Source organism: Syngnathus leptorhynchus, chromosome 6 (assembly GCF_054491065.1).
Source record: "Syngnathus leptorhynchus isolate UIUO chromosome 6, UIUO_Slep, whole genome shotgun sequence".
Classification (NCBI taxonomy): Eukaryota; Metazoa; Chordata; class Actinopteri; order Syngnathiformes; family Syngnathidae; genus Syngnathus; species Syngnathus leptorhynchus.
The window spans coordinates 1,925,245-1,944,665 of record NC_141200.1 but is presented as its reverse complement, the minus strand read 5'-3'; the positions used below and the strand labels follow the sequence as shown (position 1 = coordinate 1,944,665).

The following is a 19,421-nucleotide window of genomic DNA, read 5'->3' as shown; positions in this document are numbered from 1 at the left end:
ACTTCTTACTGTTAACTTGAGACCTGAAATAAATCACAATCACTGGCCAAAGTTGAGTTATTTACTTAATTTTTTTCAAAAGCATCTGTATTTCAATAACCCACCAAACTAGGTGACGATCGAAAGTACTTTTGAAAAGCTAAGGTTCCACCGAGATTTGAACTCGGATCACTGGATTCAAAGTCCAGAGTGCTAACCATTACACCATGGAACCATGTGAGCAAACCACTGCAGGAAAATGTTCCGAACGCTCTGCTCATGTTATTAAATATTTTTTTTTTCAAAAGCATGCATTTCAATAACCCACCAAACTAGGTGACGATCTAAATTACTTTTGAAAAGCTAAGGTTCCACCGAGATTTGAACTCGGATCGCTGGATTCAGAGTCCAGAGTGCTAACCATTACACCATGGAACCATGTGAGCAAACCACTGCAGGAAAATTTTCCGAACGCTCTGCTCATGTTACATTTTTTTTTTTTTTTAAATATATAATCATTGATGTTATCCAAGGCAAAGTAATCGTCTCAATTGGCCAAGTTACTTTGCTGTGACTTGTTACCAGAATCAGCTTTATTGACTATGCTGACAATTCTTGAAAGTCTCTACGGAGACTATTTTACACTGTCAAATCAACATTTAATTGTATTTAACAATGAAAATAAAGTTTAAAATATATTTGAAGATCTTATGTATATATACACATTGCCCAAAAAGTACATTGTGTTTGAACCAGTTGAAAACATTGACATTCACCACACAACAAAAGAGTTTGTTCCCCCCCCAAATCTGTTGTTTTTTTTAAATTTTATTTTTACTACTTTTTTAAAAAAAACATGACACTTTGAAGCACTGTACTTTGATTCAGTCAAAAGATATATACATATATAGAGAATTGAAAGAAAGTGAAATTTATGAAACTGTTAATCTTGAGACCGTCATTGTGGATCATTGGCTGGTTCATGACTTGTTTGTGTGAAATCCAGGTTTGTTATCTTTGCGCAGTGGCAATATCGTAGCCTATGAGGTCTAACCGAGGCGCGATTATTGCTAGTTGAAAACTTTACCCAATACCCCGCCTTGACGACTTGAAATAGTCGGCTATGGCAATTTTTGACAGTCTTTACGGAGACTAATTTTTCTTGATCAAAACAATTACTTCCTGACAATGATAAAATGCTTATGGTTTTACTTAGATATGGCTTAATCAGAAAAAAGACGTTGCTCTAAAAGGCATAGCTTTCAGTGATCTATTGTTATAAAAGTTAATTACTTTGAAACCAATTCATAAGCAAATTGTTTGCTCCCCCTAAAAGTTGATTTTTACTTTTATGACTTTTTTTTTTAAACCATGTACCTTGACACTTTAAAGCATTGTAGTTTGATCTAGTCAAATGAGATGTACTATGGCCACATGTATAGAGAATTGAAAGGAAGTGAAATCTATGAAACTGTTAATTTTGAGACCGTCAATGTGGAACATAGGCTGTTTCATCACTTGATTGTGTGAAATGACGGTGTTGCTATATTTGCGCAGTGGCAGTATTGTAGCCTATGAGGTTAATCCGAGGTGCGATTATTGTTAGTTGAAAACTTTACCCAATACCCCGACTTGATGACTTGAAATAGTCAGCTATGGCAATTTTTGACTGTCTCTATGGAGACTACCTAATTCTGTTAACATAAATGTGATTAAACATTTGGTACTTTTTCCTGCTTGCTGTTTAATGTGGTCCACTTGAGACCCAAGAAACATTACAATCACTCACAACTTAAATTTGTCAAAGGTGAGTTGTGTACTTAAACTTTTTTGGTCATAACTCACCAAACTAGGTGACTATTTAAACTACTGTGGAAAAACTCAGGTCCCACCGAGATTTGAACTCAGATCGCTGGATTCAGAGTCGAGAGTGCTAACCATTACACCATAGAAGCATGTGCGCAAGCCAACATCTGACTGTAACGAGTGCTGAGCGGTAGCGGGACTTATTGACTGCTGACAATTTTTGAAAGTCTCTACGGAGACTATTATACACTGTCAAATTAAACATTTAATTGTACTTAGCAATGAAAAAGAAAACCAAAATATGTATTAGCATCTTATGTAAATATATAGAGGCCATTGCCATGTTACAGGCACATTACCAATAACTGTTTCCACAAAAGTAAATTGCATTTGAACCAGTTGAGAACATTGACATTCACCGCACAACAAAAAAAGTATGTTTGTTCCCCCCAAAATCTGTTATTTTATTTTTACTACTTTTTTTACCCTGCCTTGATGACTTGAAATATAGTCAACTATGGACATTTTTGACAGTCTCTATGGAGACTACCTAATTCTGTTAACAGAAATGTGATTAAAGGTTTGATACTTCTTACTGTTAACTTGAGACCTGAAATAAATCACAATCACTGGCCAAAGTTGAGTTATTTACTTATTTTTTTTTCGAAAGCATCTGTATTTCAATAACCCACCAAACTAGGTGACGATCGAAAGTACTTTTGAAAAGCTAAGGTTCCACCGAGATTTAAACTCGGATCGCTGGATTCAGAGTCCAGAGTGCTAACCATTACACCATGGAACCATGTGAGCAACCCACTGCAGGAAAACGTTCCCAACGCTCTGCTCATGTTATTTACTTAATTTTTTTCAAAAGCATCTATTTCAATAACCCACCAAACTATGTGACGATCTAAATTACTTTTGAAAAGCTAAGGTTCCACCGAGATTTGAACTCGGATCACTGGATTCAAAGTCCAGAGTGCTAACCATTACACCATGGAACCATGTGAGCAATCTACTGCAGGAAAATGTTCCGAACGCTCTGCTCATGTTATTTAATTTTTTTTTTCAAAAGCATGTATTTCAATATCCCACCAAACTAGGTGACGATCTAAATTACTTTACAGAGTGCTAACCATTACACCATGGAACCATGTGAGCAACCCACTGCAGGAAAATGTTCCGAACGCTCTGCTCATGTTAATTTTTTTTCAAAAGCATCTGTATTTCAATAACCCACCAAAGTAGGTGACGATCTAAATTACTTTTGAAATCCTAAGGTTCCACCGAGATTTGAACTCGGATCGCTGGATTCAGAGTCCAGAGTGCTAACCATTACACCATGGAACCATGTGAGCAACCCACTGCAGGAAAATGTTCCGAACGCTCTGCTCATGGTATTTAATTTTTTTTTCAAAAGGATCTGTATTTCAATAACCCACCAAAGTAGGTGATGATCTAAATTACTTTTGAAATCCTAAGGTTCCACCGAGATTTGAACTCGGATCGCTGGATTCAGAGTCCAGAGTGCTAACCATTACACCATGGAACCATGTGAGCAACCCAGTGCAGGAAAATCTTCCGAACGCTCTGCTCATGTTATTTAATTTTTTTCAAAACATCTGTATTTCAATAACCCACCAAACTAGGTGACGTTCTAAATTACTTTTGAAAAGCTAAGGTTCCACCGAGATTTGAACTCGGATCGCTGGATTCAGAGTCCAGAGTGCTAACCATTACACCATGGAACCATGTGAGCAAACCATTGCAGGAAAATGTTCCGAACGCTCTGCTCATGTTACATTATATATTTTTTTTAATATATAATCATTGATGTTATCCAAGGCAAAGTAATCGTCTCAATTGGCCAAGTTACTTTGCTGTGACTTGTTACCAGAATCAGCTTTATTGACTATGCTGACAATTCTTGAAAGTCTCTACGGAGACTATTTTACACTGTCAAATCAACATTTAATTGTATTTAACAATGAAAATAAAGTTTAAAATATATTTGAAGATCTTATGTATATATACACATTGCCCAAAAAGTACATTGTGTTTGAACCAGTTGAAAACATTGACATTCACCACACAACAAAAGAGTTTGTTCCCCCCCCAAATCTGTTGTTTTTTTTAAATTTTATTTTTACTACTTTTTTAAAAAAAACATGACACTTTGAAGCACTGTACTTTGATTCAGTCAAAAGATATATACATATATAGAGAATTGAAAGAAAGTGAAATTTATGAAACTGTTAATCTTGAGACCGTCATTGTGGATCATTGGCTGGTTCATGACTTGTTTGTGTGAAATCCAGGTTTGTTATCTTTGCGCAGTGGCAATATCGTAGCCTATGAGGTCTAACCGAGGCGCGATTATTGCTAGTTGAAAACTTTACCCAATACCCCGCCTTGACGACTTGAAATAGTCGGCTATGGCAATTTTTGACAGTCTTTACGGAGACTAATTTTTCTTGATCAAAACAATTACTTCCTGACAATGATAAAATGCTTATGGTTTTACTTAGATATGGCTTAATCAGAAAAAAGACGTTGCTCTAAAAGGCATAGCTTTCAGTGATCTATTGTTATAAAAGTTAATTACTTTGAAACCAATTCATAAGCAAATTGTTTGCTCCCCCTAAAAGTTGATTTTTACTTTTATGACTTTTTTTTTTAAACCATGTACCTTGACACTTTAAAGCATTGTAGTTTGATCTAGTCAAATGAGATGTACTATGGCCACATGTATAGAGAATTGAAAGGAAGTGAAATCTATGAAACTGTTAATTTTGAGACCGTCAATGTGGAACATAGGCTGTTTCATCACTTGATTGTGTGAAATGACGGTGTTGCTATATTTGCGCAGTGGCAGTATTGTAGCCTATGAGGTTAATCCGAGGTGCGATTATTGTTAGTTGAAAACTTTACCCAATACCCCGACTTGATGACTTGAAATAGTCAGCTATGGCAATTTTTGACTGTCTCTATGGAGACTACCTAATTCTGTTAACATAAATGTGATTAAACATTTGGTACTTTTTCCTGCTTGCTGTTTAATGTGGTCCACTTGAGACCCAAGAAACATTACAATCACTCACAACTTAAATTTGTCAAAGGTGAGTTGTGTACTTAAACTTTTTTGGTCATAACTCACCAAACTAGGTGACTATTTAAACTACTGTGGAAAAACTCAGGTCCCACCGAGATTTGAACTCAGATCGCTGGATTCAGAGTCGAGAGTGCTAACCATTACACCATAGAAGCATGTGCGCAAGCCAACATCTGACTGTAACGAGTGCTGAGCGGTAGCGGGACTTATTGACTGCTGACAATTTTTGAAAGTCTCTACGGAGACTATTATACACTGTCAAATTAAACATTTAATTGTACTTAGCAATGAAAAAGAAAACCAAAATATGTATTAGCATCTTATGTAAATATATAGAGGCCATTGCCATGTTACAGGCACATTACCAATAACTGTTTCCACAAAAGTAAATTGCATTTGAACCAGTTGAGAACATTGACATTCACCGCACAACAAAAAAAGTATGTTTGTTCCCCCCAAAATCTGTTATTTTATTTTTACTACTTTTTTTACCCTGCCTTGATGACTTGAAATATAGTCAACTATGGACATTTTTGACAGTCTCTATGGAGACTACCTAATTCTGTTAACAGAAATGTGATTAAAGGTTTGATACTTCTTACTGTTAACTTGAGACCTGAAATAAATCACAATCACTGGCCAAAGTTGAGTTATTTACTTATTTTTTTTTCGAAAGCATCTGTATTTCAATAACCCACCAAACTAGGTGACGATCGAAAGTACTTTTGAAAAGCTAAGGTTCCACCGAGATTTAAACTCGGATCGCTGGATTCAGAGTCCAGAGTGCTAACCATTACACCATGGAACCATGTGAGCAACCCACTGCAGGAAAACGTTCCCAACGCTCTGCTCATGTTATTTACTTAATTTTTTTCAAAAGCATCTATTTCAATAACCCACCAAACTATGTGACGATCTAAATTACTTTTGAAAAGCTAAGGTTCCACCGAGATTTGAACTCGGATCACTGGATTCAAAGTCCAGAGTGCTAACCATTACACCATGGAACCATGTGAGCAATCTACTGCAGGAAAATGTTCCGAACGCTCTGCTCATGTTATTTAATTTTTTTTTTCAAAAGCATGTATTTCAATATCCCACCAAACTAGGTGACGATCTAAATTACTTTACAGAGTGCTAACCATTACACCATGGAACCATGTGAGCAACCCACTGCAGGAAAATGTTCCGAACGCTCTGCTCATGTTAATTTTTTTTCAAAAGCATCTGTATTTCAATAACCCACCAAAGTAGGTGACGATCTAAATTACTTTTGAAATCCTAAGGTTCCACCGAGATTTGAACTCGGATCGCTGGATTCAGAGTCCAGAGTGCTAACCATTACACCATGGAACCATGTGAGCAACCCACTGCAGGAAAATGTTCCGAACGCTCTGCTCATGGTATTTAATTTTTTTTTCAAAAGGATCTGTATTTCAATAACCCACCAAAGTAGGTGATGATCTAAATTACTTTTGAAATCCTAAGGTTCCACCGAGATTTGAACTCGGATCGCTGGATTCAGAGTCCAGAGTGCTAACCATTACACCATGGAACCATGTGAGCAACCCAGTGCAGGAAAATCTTCCGAACGCTCTGCTCATGTTATTTAATTTTTTTCAAAACATCTGTATTTCAATAACCCACCAAACTAGGTGACGTTCTAAATTACTTTTGAAAAGCTAAGGTTCCACCGAGATTTGAACTCGGATCGCTGGATTCAGAGTCCAGAGTGCTAACCATTACACCATGGAACCATGTGAGCAAACCATTGCAGGAAAATGTTCCGAACGCTCTGCTCATGTTACATTATATATTTTTTTTAATATATAATCATTGATGTTATCCAAGGCAAAGTAATCGTCTCAATTGGCCAAGTTACTTTGCTGTGACTTGTTACCAGAATCAGCTTTATTGACTATGCTGACAATTCTTGAAAGTCTCTACGGAGACTATTTTACACTGTCAAATCAACATTTAATTGTATTTAACAATGAAAATAAAGTTTAAAATATATTTGAAGATCTTATGTATATATACACATTGCCCAAAAAGTACATTGTGTTTGAACCAGTTGAAAACATTGACATTCACCACACAACAAAAGAGTTTGTTCCCCCCCCCAAATCTGTTGTTTTTTTTTAATTTTATTTTTACTACTTTTTTATAAAAACATGACACTTTGAAGCACTGTACTTTGATTCAGTCAAAAGATATATACATTTATAGAGAATTGAAAGAAAGTGAAATTTATGAAACTGTTAATCTTGAGACCGTCATTGTGGATCATTGGCTGGTTCATGACTTGTTTGTGTGAAATCCAGGTTTGTTATCTTTGCGCAGTGGCAATATCGTAGCCTATGAGGTCTAACCGAGGCGCGATTATTGCTAGTTGAAAACTTTACCCAATACCCTGCCTGGATGACTTGAAATATAGTCGGCTATGGCAATTTTTGACAGTCTCCACGGAGACTATTATTATTGTTAAAGAAATTGGCATTATTGTGATGTAAAAACATTAAAATAGCAATTGCTAATTGTAAAACCTTGATTGTCCGGTAGAGGGCAGTCTTGCTTAACTTCCTCCCACAAGTAACGCCTATGCCACTCGTCCTTTGAAGTGCATCAGGAACAGATTGTACAGTCTCATCTTGCCATTGATTTACCTTGTGAGCCGTCAAGTGCAAAATGTAATTAGGTCATATTACTGGAGACTGTAGTTCAAGTGTTGGAAATTAAATGGCAACATGCGGCTTTATTGGCCTTAAACCAGAGCTTTGCCAAACATGAACACATTGAACCGCGCCACAGGATTAGTTCCTAGGTAACCATGTGACCGTGCGCACGATTGCTATGGAAACCAGTGTATCTACTCACTCTCTCGACCACCGTCTCTCCAAGTACTTTGAGGAAAATGGCCTTTTTTGTCAATTGGCTTTGGTGTTCGGTCGGGTCTGACAGTTCATAAGCCACCAAAGTCTTGACTCGTATGTTCTGATACATTTTAAATGTCCCTCACAGGAAGTAGGTGTTTTTCTTTCTATTTGATTTGATACCCCCATAAAATAGAGAGCACCCAATGAAGCTTATGTATGAATGGGAATGTCCCCTCCATTTAATACTCTCAGGATAGATTGGATTTAAAAGTTGTAAAATTGCATTCCCGACCGCCACTATATAAAGAGGATTTTACAACACGGCAAGTCATCGTATAAAGATAAAATTTACATGCGAATTACAGTAGCAGCCTCCATGATGCGTAAAAAAACTTTGATGTGTTAAGTCGGCGGAATACCCGATCAGGGATGCGTGCGTTTATTCCGAAAGGGTCTGGGCTCCATTTCTACTGCTCGACAGAACCGCAACAGGGCTCAGCTGTGAAATTCTAACGATGCACATTATTTTTGAGGGTGCCATGTCAGGAGGGACAACCCCCATGTGCTACCTCTGACTCTATTGTGTCATGACCCCCGTGTCTCATCTGTTTTTTGTCACTTGTTATCAATGTTATCAAGTTAGAGTGCATCCAAACAGCCTGTGCTACGTCTAAAAATAAATGCCATTGGTGACCCATATTGTTATCTTCTGTAGTTTTGTAACACTTAAAAACTCAGTGAATGGTTGCTACAATTTTTCATTTTCAAATTATTGGGAAAGTAGTGCAAGGGTGAAGTAACCTTAAATATAATGTACATTTTTTTTGTAGAGGTGCAATACTGAAGTGCGGAAACATTTATTTGAATAACTCTAATCATCAAAATTCAGTGGAAGTAAGCTGTTTGCTAGTTAAACATAGCCTACCACTGCTAGTTAGTATTGTAATACCCCCGCAAATGGTCAAGGATAAACACAGCCGCCGTTGTAATTTCTATTGAACAAATGCAACCAAAATAATCATGTAATAAACTTATTCAGACACAAGCTACAAATGCCACAACTGCTCTGAAAGTTAACGCACGGACTGACTAGCGGTTAGCCAGCTAAGCTAGCTGTTCAGCGCCTCCCACGTCACTCACCAGACCAGCCCCTCTTCTACAGTAAAACTACAGATACACTCATATTGTGTGGAATGTGAGAACAGCGACCCCATGTGGACAACAATAATACCTGCACCTCACATTAATCATAAAAATATGACTAATCGATTGGACATTTAACTCTGAACATATTCGATATGTACAGCTCAAGTATGAAATGTAATTCGAAGTTAAGTCTGTGTTTTTTGCTATTGGCCTGAAATAAAATTGGTGTAGCCTTTACCAGCAATTAACACGACGGGACTGACTCAGACTGACCCAGCAGCTTCTGTTGTTTGCTTGTAATTTCCCATCCTATTGATGTTCAAGCGGCAGACATCAGGGACCTCGTCATCATGACGACGGTGGTGAAAAATGACAGAAAGCCAGTCCCTACAGTCAAGCACTTTGTGCCTTTACAAATACTCCTTCCCGCGTCGCTGTAAACAAATTGAGCCGCCGTGCTCGGAAAGGTCACGACGCAATTATCCCGACCGCTTTTATTTCTCCGAGAAATTGGAACCCGTCTGCGTTGAAAATCGCGCACATCATTTGTGTCATTAACTTGAATTACGGGGGCCAGTCAATAACATTTTCTGTACATATTCCACACAAAGGACTTGAAAGTAGATCTTTTAGACCTTTTTCAAAATGTCAATGGAAGACTCAGCAGGCAGCCCTAAGCCTATCGGATATCTGTCCAAAACGTCCACTTGGGGAGGCGACTGTCTATGATGTATGATTGTGTTCACAGCGGCAGCCCGTGTGGTTAAAAACTCCACACCAACGTGGTGGTCCACAATGGCAAAGTGTGAAATAACAACACCATCTGGCCGTACTCTTGTTTGGATTGTACGAACAACAGCATCCGTTGATCCCCCGAGATATCATTTATAATTGGCCTACATGGAATCCTCTTTTTGTTTGTACCTCTACCGTTAGACAATTTTGCAGGAATGGTGAAAGATATTTGAAGTCCAATTTACAAATCTGCGGTTTCCTCCACTTGTAGCTTCAAAGTGTGCTTGTATTAGCATTTCTTCTTGCTATTGATCCTCAACATTTTTGAGAACATGATCATTGCCACACAGATGTGTGTTTTTTGTCTGTCGTCACAGATACAGCTCTTGAGTATCTGGAAGCTCAGCCGTTTGCTGACCTCTCCCTCCTGTTTGCTTTGGCGCTCAAGCACAAAGCCATCTGAGCCGTAGGCTCGTTGACTCAAGACATGACAGACTCCATAGCCCCCTCGCTCGCGGCGCTCGACTACTCTCCGACTCTTTTGTCACGCGGCGGTCGGGCTAGCTCCGAAGGCTAGATGAAGTCCTCGTCGTTTCTCAATTCATTCTCTGCCGTTTATTGCAACGTTTGAACGAAGGACAATCGGCATGTCAAGAGGTCATAAATCTCCTGAGCGATGCTTTGATCGGACGGGGGGGGGATCCTATTTTGCTAACAGGAAATGCGCGGATAGCAGTTGCTAAGAAACCGCTGAGGTGTTGGACAGCGATAATTATACTACTTGAACATGATCATGTGCAAAGAATCCGCCATGTGATGAAGAGACAAGAGCATGCAGCATGTTCTCGAGTAAAGCAAGTCATGCTTGAATAGGCCCGCTGAGCGTTAACCTTGCCAGACAGTGTGATACGATTGCGTGGCTGCAGGAAATGACACTTCGCATCAGACTTCATCAGGAGATGGAGCACACAGATAAGCAGTTAGATGACTCCGTTTCAATTCAAATCTTAGATACAAACAATTTGTACTTTATTTGGGCAGCTGGATGTCATATATATATATTTTTTTTGACAAGTTTTTTTTTTAATTGTGTCAGCCAAAGCCGCCAAGTATCCCGAATTTTCTTGACACATTTAGACTATTTCCAAGTCTTAATCTAAGTTGGCAAAAATCTCACAGAGGCAAAACAGTATAAAAAGCTTACGTCCCTGGGTGGGCTCGAACCACCAACCTTTCGGTTAACAGCCGAACGCGCTAACCGATTGCGCCACAGAGACGTGTTGCAGTGCCTGTCAGGATCTTGCGCTCTTGTGTGTAGCGGGGAGGGGGCGGGGCTTCAACAAGCAGCACATTCCAGGCAGGCAGACTTTCAAGCGCTCTCGCCTTTTCGCTTGTGTGCTGTAGCCTTTTGACAAATGCTAGTTTGAGGTCATAGTTCAAGCTACTCTACCCGCTGACACGTTTCCCTTGTGTCTTTGTAGTCGCTGTGAACATTTAATTGACTCAACGTGCTAAAAGTGTCACGGCTCAGCTGGGGGTTAGTTGCTTTTCTTTCTTGCCTTGTAACCAGCAAGTCCACTGAAATCAAACAACCCCTTTTTTGCCTCAAATCCTTTCAGTCCCTATAGAATCCAATCAAAGCAGACAAAATGGGATTGATTCACAAATTGATCAGTTCAAAGTACAAACCTTTTAGTCAAACCCAGGACGTTCCCACTCAGTCTCTCTCATGTGCATCTTCAATTTCTTCTTCGCTATTGATTTTCGGATGAGAACACCTGTCGCTCCTCGTCAACGTCGTCGTCGTGCAACGGCGTATTCTCTCGGTGGTTTTCATTTCCCTCTAGATGAGACGCTCAGTGACCCTTTCAATTTCACCTCCAAGAGATTCTAAAATACCAGCGAGTGACATTTCACTTTCAGTGTAAATGTCAAGGATAACCACGGTCAAAAAGCCTCACCCGTTGAGGGCATCATCCGACTTCACCGTCCGCTGAAGATCTTGAAGCGCTGACGGAGATTCAATCAGGAAGTTATTTATAAACATTCTTTAGATCCTACCTTGGAGGAACAGTCTGAAAAAGGTTTGTTTCTGGCCATACATACACCATACAGTTGTTAGGTTTGATCTTTAACCTGGTTCAAACTTAGCTGAAGAGCACTTCGTTATCTTCCTGGTAAAATATCTTAGCGTCCCTGGGTGGGCTCGAACCACCAACCTTTCGGTTAACAGCCGAACGCGCTAACCGATTGCGCCACAGAGAGTCATATCTAGCAAATTGGTTAATATGCAACACCTTGAAGAGATTGCGTTACAGAGCTGTATATTCTGAGTTTTGCTGAAATAGTTTGCAGAGGCTAAAATCAGAGCTAAAGCGTCGGGCTAAATCTTGTGCTTACCATACAGTTGTTAGGTTTGATCTTTAACCTGGTTCAAACTTTGCCGACGAGCACTTCGTTATCTTCCTGGCAAAATATCCTAGCGTCCCTGGGTGGGTTCGAACCACCAGCCTTTCGGCTAACAGCCGAATGCGCTAACCGATTGCGCCACAGAGACTCGTATGTAATGACTTGGTTAATGTGCAACACCTTGAAGAGATTGCATTACAGAGCCGCATATTCTAAGTTTTGCTGAAATAGTTTGCAGAGGCTAAAGTCAGAGCTATAGCGTCGGGCTAAATCTTATGCTTACCATACATACACCATACAGTTAGGTTTGATCTTTAACCTGGTTCAAACTTTGCCGATGAGCACTTCGTTATCTTCCTGGCAAAATATCTTTGCGTCCCTGGGTGGGATCGAACCACCAACCTTTCGGTTAACAGCCGAACGCGCTAACCGATTGCGCCACAGAGACTCATATGTAACATTGTGGTTAATATGCAACACATTGAAGAGATTACGTTACAGAGCCGCATATTCTGAGTTTTGCTGAAATAGTTTCAGATGCTAAAATCAGAGCTAAAGCGTCGCACTAAATCTTGTGCTTACCATACATACACCATACAGTTGTTAGGTTTGATCTTTAACCTGGTTCAAACTTTTCTGAAGAGCGCTTCGTTATCTTCCTGGCTAAATATCTTAGCGTCCCTGGGTGGGCTCGAACCACCAACCTTTCGGTTAACAGCCGAACGCGCTAACCGATTGCGCCACAGAGACTCGTGTGTAATGTGTTGGTTAATATGCAACACCTTGAAGAGATTGCGTTACAGAGCCGCATATTCTGCGTTTTGCTGAAATTGTTTGCAGAGGCTAAAGTCAGAGCTAAAGCGTCGCGCTAAATCTTGTGCTTACCATACATACACCATACAGTTGTTCAGTTTGATTTTTAACCTGGTCCAAACTTTGCCGAAGAGCACTTCGTCATCTTCCTGGCAAAAAATCTTAGCGTCCCTGAGTGGGTTCGAACCACCAACCTTTCGGTTAACAGCCGAACGCGCTAACCGATTGCGCCACAGAGACTCATACCTAGCATTTAGGTTAATATGCAACACCTTAAAGAGATTGTGTTACAGAGCCGCATTTTCTGAGTTTTGCTGAAATAGTTCGCAGAGGCTAAAATCAGAGCTAAAGCGTCGGGCTAAATCTTGTGGTTACCATACAGTTGTTAGGTTTGATCTTTAACCTGGTTCAAACTTTGCCGAAGAGCACTTGGTCATCTTCCTGGCAAAATACCTTAGCGTCCCTGGGTGGGATCGAACCACCAACCTTTCGGTTAACAGCCGAACGCGCTAACCGATTGCGCCACAGAGACTCACGTTTAGTGCCTCGGTTAATATACAACACGTTGAATAGATTGCGTTACAGAGCCGCATACTGTGAGTTTTGCTGAAATAGTTCGCAGAGGCTAAAATCAGAGCTAAAGCGTCGGGCTAAATCTTGTGCTTACCATACATACACCATACAGTTGTTAGGTTTGAACTTTAGCCTGGTTCAAACTTTGCTGAAGAGCACTTTGTTATCTTCCTAGTAAAATATGCGAACGTCCCTGGGTGGGCTCGAACCACCAACCTTTCGGTTAACAGCCGAACGCGCTAACCGATTGCGCCACAGAGACTCATATCTAGTCTCTTGGTTAATATGCAAGTCAATGCTATGTTGGACTCCACTAGTTCCATAATATAGAATATTGTGATTTTTATTTCCGTTCTCTATTACACAGATGTGTCTTTCCTCTTTTTGGAAAATATCATGATGTCAAAACTAAGGCTTTTTCATTTCAGAGCCTTAGGTTGTTTGACCAGACTTTGGAACTTGGCTGGATGGCTTTCACAGCTGTGGAACCCGCCTTCACCCTCAGGCTTTGGTTGAAAATGTGCATCACTGCACAGTTGGTCTGCTCAATGCCGGCCATCTGGTCCCACATCTTGCCTTGCTTGCTCCCCCGTGTTCTTTCCTCAACTAGTGTGTGAAGAACTTTGGTGGCAGGTGTGCCCTGATCAGTTGCTGGAGGACTGGAAATACCCAAACCAAGACCATAAACCTTCAACCTAATCCCCAAGCAATATAACCTGAACCGTAACCCATAAATAAGACTTAGCTATGATGCTAACCTTAGCCTTTAGCACGCCAGTCTTTAGCCATCTGTACTTCCTCATCACCTTCTTCAGATTCAAAATGAAAGTCCAGTCAAGGTTTAAAGATTGACATCAAACAAAAATGCTTTTAATTAAAAACCCAAACCATAGTCGCAATATTACATCGGATGTCATAATAATTTTCTCTATTCCGTTTCCATAATCTGGATAAAAAGATCATCAGCTTTGCTAAATTGTCTTGTTTTACTCTCGAGGGCTTGTTGTCACAGATAGTTGAGCTATTCCTCTCTCACGCGCATAACAATAAGGATATTAACTATGTGCCGACCATTTAAATATGCCTAGTGGATAACTTAATTCTCTCACCAGTTAAAGGTCAGCCTCGCAGCAAAAGGAGACAGACAGAATACCAAATAGGGACAGCAACGTAAAAAAAAGAAAAGATTTGGACTCAAGGTATTGAAGAATGTATAATGATGGAAACATTTTGTATGACGCAAGCATTTATTTACACGACTGCCATGAATTGTATTTAGTGGCATCCCTCCAGAGTGTCTGAAGCGCCAAATACATTTTGCATGAGCCAAAGCTAATCCACAGCGGGCTGATTAGGTGCTAAAAGGGGGAATAATTCTCCAGATAATGAGAATTGCTCGATAAAAGTGCTCGGCAAATGTCACCGATGACGTATAATCCCTCATTAACTGTCACTTTTTTTTTTTTTTTCTTATTCACTCATGGATTTTTTTGGTGGTGTTTTTTCTTCCGTGCTCAAATGAGGATGTTTAGATACAGGTCCGCTTTTTGTTTACCATCATCTCAAGTGAACTTTAAGTGTTCAAATATTTCTCCTTATCTTTTGTGCATGATTGGTTTCGTCATTTTCCTGAGCTGATATTGAGTGTTTTGTCGGCAGCAGCCGGTTAAATGATCGTACAAAGTTTGGTTGAAAAGCAAGATATGGAAAATGGCGAGGTTCCAACAGAGCTATCGAGAAAAATCAAGCCGCTCATCATGACGCAAATTAAAGACGGAAATACAATGGCGCCTCCTCAACGGGTGCGTACGCTTTAATCAGGTTTTGGTTCAACGATGGCACAAAAATAATGACTCATTGTCGCTCCATTTAAGTCGCTTCCATTTCGAACCTAGTGGATTCATTTGAGGTGACAATGTGTGATTCTCAAACGTGATGGTGTCAGACTGGAGGAGAGAAGACAGGGAAAACCTTTTCAACCAAGGGAACTCCTTTTCCATTCTCCGGTTGTCATAGTAACCTATTAGCCCACGGGAGGGTTAGCCTGCTTAGACCTCTTTGTTTTCATATGTACATATGGAGTGTGCTTGAATTCCATACACTTGCTTGCCACAGAGGGAATCAAATATAGAAACTATGTGAAATATCTATCTACATATATATATATATAGCTTTTTATCGACAGCCTCGTAAATACAAGCTGTTCAAGCGTGACAGGAGCACGGGCAGGCCACGATGACAGCAGCTGCCAAAAGGAGTGGTCATGTTTGACTCAACCCAATTAGTGCAACACCCTCGTCAAAAATAATTTGCTTGAATTCGAAGTCGGTTTTAATATACTCCCCCCCATCCCGGTTCAAGAATGACACGTGGACGATGGAAGTCATTCTCAACTCCAAGCACTGCGTTATCTCCGTTTGGATAGCCGGCTTAATAGCCGCGCGGTCGCCATGGAAACGAGGCGTTTTTTTTTTTTCCCCCTGACAGCCGGAAGAAACGAGGCGCCGAGCCATTGTTATGGTGTGAATACGCTCTGATTCTACGGACACAATGGAAGGTATTTCCTTGAGTCATCCTGGTTGATTTCAATACTAACAACTGTCACTTGTGTTTCAGGGGAACAGAACCGCAGGCCCGTCTTTACGGCCGGGACGGTCTCGTAACTGTTAACGGAGCGTGACCCCCCTCGGAGTCCGACGCTTCAAGCTGAGGTACGGTTTGTTTTGGGGAAGAACTTTTTACTACTTTCATTTGAATTGCTAATATCAATCCTTGATCGTTCCGTTCTATATATAAAACAATAATGTTTGTCCTCAAATATAAAATTCGATGTAGTAACTGAGCCAAAGTTGTCTGTTGGACTTCCCAATGAGTCACAAGTTTGTCTTGTTATCAAAACGCTGGCTCAGGTGTGCACCTCACTCCCAAATTTGAAGCTTTGCTATTTGCGGACGTCTCCTTTTAACATCTGCAGAGCTCCAGGAATAGAATGGCCTTGCCCACCCACGCATCTCAAACGCAATCCAGAGTGGCAGCCGTCCGCCGCCGTTAGTCTCCTGTCGCCGTAAAGTACATTCGAACGAGGCGTGTCTTCATTCACGTCTGCTTTTCGGACTCAGTTCTTGTAAGATAGTGTAGAAAAGGGAAAAAAAGACACTTTCCCTGACCGGGAATCGAACCCGGGCCGCGGCGGTGAGAGCGCCGAATCCTAACCACTAGACCACCAGGGAAGCTGAAGTCTTCTGCACATATAACAGACAAAGTTGAGGATTTCTTTTTTGTATGCTTCAAAAGCCTTTTTTGGTGAGGGAATCTGCCCGTCAAAGTGAAAATTTCTCATTTGAGCGAGATTCCAGCTGTCAACACGCAAGCGTGTGTGATAGATGACCACGTCAGAGGAGTAAAGGAAGAGAAGCATAACGAGTGACCCCTCCGCCCACGCCCGTCGGCACTGCGAGAACTTCATTCCACTCCAGTCTTTTCTAGAAAAATAGTCCTTCAGCTGCCTCCATGCCTCGTAGCAGCTAAAAAAAAAACATAACACCAATTTTCTTAAGACTGCCACACCCATTGGTAAAAATACAGCACATGAAAACTAAGGCACAGCAGAACATCGTATTTATTTCCACATGGCGACTTGTGACCCGGCAAACTGTCATCTGTCGTCACTAATCGACGTGCATTCGAATCTCTTGTCAAGTCAAATCGGAACTGCGTAGGTACACAAAAAGTTTGAGAAATTTTACATGCTAGTTTCAGAAGTTTTTTTGGGGGGGGGTTTGCTCTGCATCCTTGAGCATGTCTGCAATGTCACTGTCAGAGTGCTTTGATGGCCAAGCAATCAAATAGAACTTGACCACAGTCACGCCGTCAAAGACCAAACGCGGACCTTGAGCTCGCTTTCGGAACTGACAGACACAAAGCATTCGTTCTCGTACATTGCAATTCAAAAATGTGCACTCGAGACCAAATCACAAGCGCCGTAGTTTTGATGTGCCCATCCAGACAAAAATGGGATTTTAATTTAATTTTATTTACAGCCTTACTTTGGCACGCACCAACTTGCTTTCTTTTCATTTTTTTCATTTTTATTGACTTCTGCTGACCGATGACAAGCCACCGTCTCGGAAGCACTGTTCACATTGTTTATAGAAGCACTTGGCACATTTCAAAGTGGCAAGCTGGCGGCACCTAAAAGCGTGTTTATGCTTGTTGGCTGTGATTAGTTATTTATACAGCGCTATCGCATTTAACTTCATGGTTGTCGGCCGACGTGGTCGCCGCTCACTCTTTATTGTGGATGTCATTAAAATCCTGTTTGACAATCTGATCCCGGCGACGACCCGTGATCTCCGACACGTCCGTCCGATTGTCGGCTATGAAAATACTATCGGGACTATCAAGGACATTGGGTTCTTTCGCTTTATACCGAATGATTCCTGATGGAAGAAAAAAGTGCTCCGCAGCGTTAAATGTCATATTTATTACCCCGCTAGTTCTTCGCAGTAACTCAGCTCTCTTCGCTTCGCCTGAGCAATTAAAATTTATATTCTGGTACTCCGGCATGATCTCGGAGATGATGATTCAGTCTTGGATGATTTCACTTGTTTGTCTTGTGCAGCCAAACACTGGAAGGAGCAGAACAGCCAAAGTTTATATATGAGAGGAGCCTGCTTCTTTTTACTACCGCGCTCCGTTCAGACTGAGGCCAGCGAGAGGACAACGGAGGAGGTATTTTGCGCCCAATAATGTTCTGGATTCAATCACATTTGATTCCTGCTGTTTATTATTTTTGGGGAAAGTTTTGGATTGCAATGCATGAAAACAAGAGACACCACTTTGTTTGCATTTATCATAATAACTCCTCGTTACAGAGTTTAATGTACAGCCAATATTTGTACTCATTTGTAGTCAGCGTCGGAATGAGCTTTTATCGATTTATGATAATGTAATTTAAAGTATAATTAGAATCCCCCAAAATGCTTAACAAAGCTTGTCCTCTCGCCATCCATTGGGGTGATTGGCTCGCTTTATAAGCAGATTTTAGAAGCAGTAAATAATTGTCAATTTTGTTCGGAATGAAAAATATAGCCTATTTTTATAACGAGTCCCTAATTGACATGCTGTCACCAAATTGGAAATGATTCACCAGTATTCTCGTAAAAAAAAAAAAAAATAGCCTCGCTTACTTTTAACTCATTCAGTGCCATTGACGGTTATAGACGTCAAAGATATTAAATTGGAATGAGTTGTGTGCACATGTGGATATTTTCTGACCTATGAAAGACAAGTCAGAGCATAATTATGATCTTGTATTTCCCTCATCCAAGGTCCGCTTACATGACCTCATCTGAGCCACTCTGCAAATTGCGTTTGACCCCAATCAGGCTACCGATGACATTGAGCTGACCCGACGTTGACACACTGGCCACTCAGAATATTAATACACTCTCATTTGCTACTCATCCAGCTCAGCTCTACGTATGTTTACACCTTCTAAACGCACAGCACCTTGAAACGCGCCAGCGAGACACGGAAGATCGCATCAATCAGTAGTTTTGAATTACGGACCTTTTCCGACACACGGACTTCCTCAAGCGCCGAGCCGCGTTACGACCGATGAATGACAGATTACGATGACACCGACAAAAATTCCGGTGGAACTCCCGAGGTCAAACGGAAGCCACTTGATTGTGACAGATTAGTTTGGAAAAGAAAATGCCTTCTTTAAAAGTCTCAATGCAGAGTTCAGGATGGCTCCGAAAGTTTTTGCCAGTCATCTATCCTCTGTGGCGCTGTTGTAGTTACAGAGGACGTTTGAAAGATTTGCTCCCCGCAGCAACGACGCATTGTGCCACTTTGGCCCCCCCACACCCGAGCTATTACACACGACGGCTCTGGTGCCTTTAAAAGCCTATCAAACATAATATAAATAGTTCTCTGCCAGAGCTAAAACGTCTCGGCGATTCCCC

The 19,421-nt window shown here is 40.7% G+C and overlaps 1 protein-coding gene and 26 non-coding genes across 28 annotated transcripts in view; 6 read left to right on the top strand and 21 right to left on the bottom strand.

The window, feature by feature from the left end:
- shisal1b (shisa like 1b) overlaps nt 1–19,421 on the top strand; it is a 50,386-nt gene that overhangs the window by 4,013 nt on the left and 26,952 nt on the right. For both annotated transcript variants that reach the window (XM_085915139.1, XM_085915138.1), the window contains exons 2-3: nt 16,066–16,160; nt 18,071–18,180. The gene's annotated coding sequence lies outside the window, so the exon portion shown is untranslated. The remainder of the gene's footprint in view (nt 1–16,065; nt 16,161–18,070; nt 18,181–19,421) is intronic.
- trnaq-uug (transfer RNA glutamine (anticodon UUG)) lies at nt 143–214 on the bottom strand. The gene has a single exon. It is a non-coding gene; the product is annotated as a tRNA-Gln (tRNA).
- Nucleotides 346–417, bottom strand: trnaq-cug (transfer RNA glutamine (anticodon CUG)). Its single transcript has one exon. It is a non-coding gene; the product is annotated as a tRNA-Gln (tRNA).
- On the top strand, nt 993–1,131 carry LOC147055212 (U4 spliceosomal RNA). Its single transcript, XR_015066564.1, has one exon. It is a non-coding gene; the product is annotated as a U4 spliceosomal RNA (small nuclear RNA).
- LOC147055211 (U4 spliceosomal RNA) lies at nt 1,525–1,663 on the top strand. The gene has a single exon (XR_015066573.1). It is a non-coding gene; the product is annotated as a U4 spliceosomal RNA (small nuclear RNA).
- On the bottom strand, nt 2,516–2,587 carry trnaq-cug (transfer RNA glutamine (anticodon CUG)). The gene has a single exon. It is a non-coding gene; the product is annotated as a tRNA-Gln (tRNA).
- On the bottom strand, nt 2,718–2,789 carry trnaq-uug (transfer RNA glutamine (anticodon UUG)). Its single transcript has one exon. It is a non-coding gene; the product is annotated as a tRNA-Gln (tRNA).
- trnaq-cug (transfer RNA glutamine (anticodon CUG)) lies at nt 3,064–3,135 on the bottom strand. The gene has a single exon. It is a non-coding gene; the product is annotated as a tRNA-Gln (tRNA).
- On the bottom strand, nt 3,266–3,337 carry trnaq-cug (transfer RNA glutamine (anticodon CUG)). Its single transcript has one exon. It is a non-coding gene; the product is annotated as a tRNA-Gln (tRNA).
- Nucleotides 3,465–3,536, bottom strand: trnaq-cug (transfer RNA glutamine (anticodon CUG)). The gene has a single exon. It is a non-coding gene; the product is annotated as a tRNA-Gln (tRNA).
- LOC147055205 (U4 spliceosomal RNA) lies at nt 4,111–4,249 on the top strand. Its single transcript, XR_015066563.1, has one exon. It is a non-coding gene; the product is annotated as a U4 spliceosomal RNA (small nuclear RNA).
- Nucleotides 4,643–4,781, top strand: LOC147055204 (U4 spliceosomal RNA). The gene has a single exon (XR_015066572.1). It is a non-coding gene; the product is annotated as a U4 spliceosomal RNA (small nuclear RNA).
- On the bottom strand, nt 5,634–5,705 carry trnaq-cug (transfer RNA glutamine (anticodon CUG)). The gene has a single exon. It is a non-coding gene; the product is annotated as a tRNA-Gln (tRNA).
- trnaq-uug (transfer RNA glutamine (anticodon UUG)) lies at nt 5,836–5,907 on the bottom strand. Its single transcript has one exon. It is a non-coding gene; the product is annotated as a tRNA-Gln (tRNA).
- trnaq-cug (transfer RNA glutamine (anticodon CUG)) lies at nt 6,182–6,253 on the bottom strand. The gene has a single exon. It is a non-coding gene; the product is annotated as a tRNA-Gln (tRNA).
- Nucleotides 6,384–6,455, bottom strand: trnaq-cug (transfer RNA glutamine (anticodon CUG)). The gene has a single exon. It is a non-coding gene; the product is annotated as a tRNA-Gln (tRNA).
- Nucleotides 6,583–6,654, bottom strand: trnaq-cug (transfer RNA glutamine (anticodon CUG)). The gene has a single exon. It is a non-coding gene; the product is annotated as a tRNA-Gln (tRNA).
- LOC147055198 (U4 spliceosomal RNA) lies at nt 7,229–7,369 on the top strand. Its single transcript, XR_015066568.1, has one exon. It is a non-coding gene; the product is annotated as a U4 spliceosomal RNA (small nuclear RNA).
- On the bottom strand, nt 10,858–10,931 carry trnan-guu (transfer RNA asparagine (anticodon GUU)). The gene has a single exon. It is a non-coding gene; the product is annotated as a tRNA-Asn (tRNA).
- On the bottom strand, nt 11,846–11,919 carry trnan-guu (transfer RNA asparagine (anticodon GUU)). The gene has a single exon. It is a non-coding gene; the product is annotated as a tRNA-Asn (tRNA).
- On the bottom strand, nt 12,138–12,211 carry trnan-guu (transfer RNA asparagine (anticodon GUU)). The gene has a single exon. It is a non-coding gene; the product is annotated as a tRNA-Asn (tRNA).
- trnan-guu (transfer RNA asparagine (anticodon GUU)) lies at nt 12,438–12,511 on the bottom strand. Its single transcript has one exon. It is a non-coding gene; the product is annotated as a tRNA-Asn (tRNA).
- On the bottom strand, nt 12,740–12,813 carry trnan-guu (transfer RNA asparagine (anticodon GUU)). The gene has a single exon. It is a non-coding gene; the product is annotated as a tRNA-Asn (tRNA).
- trnan-guu (transfer RNA asparagine (anticodon GUU)) lies at nt 13,043–13,116 on the bottom strand. The gene has a single exon. It is a non-coding gene; the product is annotated as a tRNA-Asn (tRNA).
- trnan-guu (transfer RNA asparagine (anticodon GUU)) lies at nt 13,335–13,408 on the bottom strand. The gene has a single exon. It is a non-coding gene; the product is annotated as a tRNA-Asn (tRNA).
- Nucleotides 13,638–13,711, bottom strand: trnan-guu (transfer RNA asparagine (anticodon GUU)). Its single transcript has one exon. It is a non-coding gene; the product is annotated as a tRNA-Asn (tRNA).
- trnae-cuc (transfer RNA glutamic acid (anticodon CUC)) lies at nt 16,608–16,679 on the bottom strand. The gene has a single exon. It is a non-coding gene; the product is annotated as a tRNA-Glu (tRNA).